We start from the raw sequence: 3981 nt of genomic DNA on the forward strand, positions 1-3981 counted from the left end.
ATTGGCAAAATGTCTCTGTTACCTTCTCAGTACTTATTTTAAGAAAAAATTACTGATCTAGATTGATTTTTTTCCAGTGCAGGAACAGTTAAGAGAACAAATGAGAAAAGGACACCAGAGATATCTCCTCTCTCAGCAGCATGGGGGCCTTTAGACAGGGGCCAGTGCACCTGCAGAACTGGTCCTGAAGAGATAACACTAAATCTGTTATGACACAAACAGGAAATTTCATTTTCAACCATTAGTTTTACTTTACCAATTATTTAATAATCACGATGTTGCACTCTTAACCTTTGCCATGTTTAGATAGGGTCTGTTTTTAGTTGCAGTCTGTAGTTCCAAACCAATAAAATATTGTTCTTTTTTCTGTGCCCCAATGAAGATCAAGCCCCACCCACCCCTCAGAGAAAATCAGTTTAGAGCCGCCGATGTTAAGGGGATTGCAGTGATCTTGAACCCTGTTCCAAATAACAGCCCATATTTAGGCATTTCCCCTCTGATCCCAGAGGGGTCCAAATACACTTTGGAAATACATTTTGGGTCGTTAAGGGGATTCAGGGTCAACTAAACAACAATAATGGGCATCAAATGTGTTTAAGGTATATTCTAAATATTTTTAGTCTTCTGCTATTGTGTTACTGGGGGGAAAAACTATGTAAAAGAAAGTTTGCAGGTCTTTACAATGTCAAGATGAAACTGAAGGGTTTTGTTTCAGTCTATTAAGGATAAACAAACTGGTTCCATTTGTAAGCAGACAAACGTGCTGGACTGTAAGATTTAAATTCACAGATAAGTCATTATAATTATTAATCAGAAGACTTCAAACAGAGCAACCTTCCTCCTAAGAAAAGCTCAAAACCTTTAAAAAACGGCAGATTACCAAAGCCTCTTATAAAAGGGGCCAAAAGATTGAATACTATTGCTTTTTTTTTTTTAATAATAACTAGGGATGCACAATATTGGGATTTTGGCCGATATGCCGATATTTTAAAACTCATGTAGCCGATAACCGATATTGATACTGATGTTAAAGCTGGACAAAAATAAGCAGTCATTGAAAATACTTTTGTTATCCATTTCTGACACTTTGAAAAATAATATACTCAAATATATTTTCATATGCTGATATCAAATTGATTTTTAAAAACGCGGTATCGATCTATTTTACTTTCAAAATCTCGTGAAATTTCATCGTTCTGTTACAAACTCTCGTGATATTTTGCAAATTCTTGTGAGATTTTGTTAGTAAAATAGATCGATACCGCGTCAATATATCAACATATAAAAATATGGTAAAATTTCGTGAATTTTCCGGGGATTTCGTAGCATAACGATGACATATAGCAATATTTCATTAGTAAAAGAGATTGATATGGTGTTTTTAAATGGCAATATATCAGCATATGAAGATATTGGGATATTTTAATGTATCAATATTTTTCCCTCGACTTTAGAAGTTTTTAAGTCTGTAAAAAAGAAGTTTTTAAAGAAGAAGTAGTAGTATTTTTTATTTTTTTTTTAGACTTTAGAAACTCAGAAGCTGATCAAAAATCGGGTTAAATATCGGTGGGGTGGCTGATGTCCGATATTCAGTTTTAAGGCCGATACAGGCCGATACCGATAGGGGGCCGATTATATTGTGCATCCCTAATAATAAGCCATAGAAAAGAAACAAATGTTTAAGGTTTTTGACAGGAAATATATGTTTGTAAATCACAAAATAAAAATGCAAAAGTGAATTTAGTTAAAAAGATTTTGTTTCTAAAGGAAATTCAAATAAATGCTAAGTTACCTGAGCTGCTTCATACTAAAGGATTTACTAATGATCAATGATTAACTCTACAAATGTTTCAGCGTTCAGAGATATACAATTAACAGAACAGTTTTACCAGTCTGAGAGCATTTTATTGCAAAATATGTTTTGGTATATGGTTCAATTATTACTGCCATCCTCTTACGTTTGTATCCAAAACAAAGGAAAAGTCAAAGCTGAGCTTCAACACTGTTGTCCATAAAGCTGGAATAAAATATATTTTACCTGTTCTCATGTACTAGTAATGAAAATATAGCTTATTTTTCATTATATTTAAAAAGTAAGCATTTTTTAGCTGTTATTTATCAAAGCCTAAGAAACAAACAGCAATAAAATGTAGGACTAAAATGTCTATAAAGGAATTTTTTCCCCCTATCTTTATGAGCAGGAGCGTATATATCATAGTTTCTGTCAGGTGTAAACGGCACATTAACCACCAGGTTTCTTTTTGGTAAATAAGAAGCTTGTTTCCTTTATTTCGTGTTTGTTTTTACTGTGCTTTAACACCATTAAATAACATTTCATGAATGAGAAAAAGCAAAGCAGTGTGATAAAACTGTGCACGAGAAAGCGGTCCTTTCGGGAAAATGATCCTCGCAGGAAGCAAAACAAGCAGGTCTAACCTTCTTTTTGTTGTTGTAAACATGACACAAATTAAGTCACTTTAAAAATAAAGAACCAATGTTGCAGAGCGAAGAAAATCTCACATCTAAGACCTGTAGGTTAGTCATGAGAACAATCTGCCTTTTTTTTTTTTTTTTCTTCAACCAGTTGAAACTTTTTTCCCTTGCCTCTGATTTTTCGTTTTCATATAGCAAATATTACAAATGAATCTTTAATCCTTATCTTATTAGCATCAGTTCATTACCAGCTGTCCATACAGAGTAAGAACCACAGGAATGATGACAATTATCTAAAACATGGTCCTGATGGCAAATAGAGCCGATAACGTCAAATTTAATCCAAAAAAAGAAACAAAACATCTAAATATATACCAGTAACAGAGTGAGAGGCGTTGGATGGGCTGACCTATAACTTAAAGACTAACATAAACAGTAATAATGAGTCAAGTTTAAAGCAAGTGAGATTATTCAGCATGAGTCTGAACAGGCAGGAGAATGAAAAGGTGAGGTCCTATGCAGGAATCATCTTCCTCCATGTTCCCGGGACAGGAGTCAACCTGCAACAACAAAAAAAGATGATTCAGAAGGAGAAACCAACAATACGCAGAAACACAAACACTTCAAAGGAATAAAAACATACAATTGATGTAAAAATAAGAGTAAGAGTCAGAGAAGCTTTATAGGAATAAGAGTAAGAATCTGCAGGTTGATTCTTGTTTGGAATAACAGACGGAATAGAAATAAATCCTCCTTTCATTACATTGGGAAGAGCTATTATTTAAAAGTTAAGTTAGATTAGTTTAAATGTTAAAGGAGGATGTTTGAAGCAGAAACTTTGAGAAAACTGGGTTACCCTTGTCTGCTGAATATTATATAATCATTGTCTAATAAAATTAAAACAAATGAAACACTGTCATTCAATCTGTCCTTCATTGTGATACAAAGCACACAGCCCTTATACTTATTATTCCAATTTAAATTACTCTAAAAATAAAAAAAAAAGACCAAAAGAAAAGATTTTTTGCACAAAGCTTGTGTCAGAGAAAATCTAAATCATGAAAGCAAAAAGTTCCCCTTAGCACTGCAGTTGTTTTAAAACAAAGTCCAAATGTCTCCCAAAATACATTTTAAAGTCTTTTCCCCCCTTAAAAAAACAACACGTTATTTCCTTGTTTGAATGACATGTTTTCTTGTCTTTCCCACATTAAAGTGTAGCTAAAACAACTACGTCAAAGAAACACTGAGTTATGAGGTACGTCTCCATCATAGAAACACCTTCTAGAACCAGGATAGCTCTTGGCTACCATCTACATTTCCACACGGTTTGCAGTGTCAGTTTCTAAGGTTTAACTGTTTTGTGCTCCTATTACACCCTGATTCCTTCATTTTAACAGCCTAATTCTAACCAATTCAACTGTAGACTTCACTTATTCTCTTACCTTTCCCCTGTGTTTCTTTAAAGCAGCCAAAAAGTGTTAGGTCATCTTCTATAACCAACCATGTATAAATCACAGACTAAATTATTGCAATTAAAACAAGAACAGG

General features: G+C 33.6%; 1 protein-coding gene across 1 annotated transcript in view; it reads right to left on the reverse strand.

The window, feature by feature from the left end:
* Positions 1-2545: 2545 nt before the first annotated feature.
* The window catches only part of LOC107095941 (peptidyl-prolyl cis-trans isomerase FKBP1A-like), an 8403-nt gene continuing 6967 nt past the window's right edge, over positions 2546-3981 (reverse strand). The window contains exon 5 of the mRNA XM_015392332.1: positions 2546-2993. The gene's annotated coding sequence lies outside the window, so the exon portion shown is untranslated. The remainder of the gene's footprint in view (positions 2994-3981) is intronic.

Source organism: Cyprinodon variegatus, unplaced genomic scaffold (genome assembly GCF_000732505.1).
Source record: "Cyprinodon variegatus isolate N-32 unplaced genomic scaffold, C_variegatus-1.0 Scaffold587, whole genome shotgun sequence".
Classification (NCBI taxonomy): domain Eukaryota; kingdom Metazoa; phylum Chordata; class Actinopteri; order Cyprinodontiformes; family Cyprinodontidae; genus Cyprinodon; species Cyprinodon variegatus.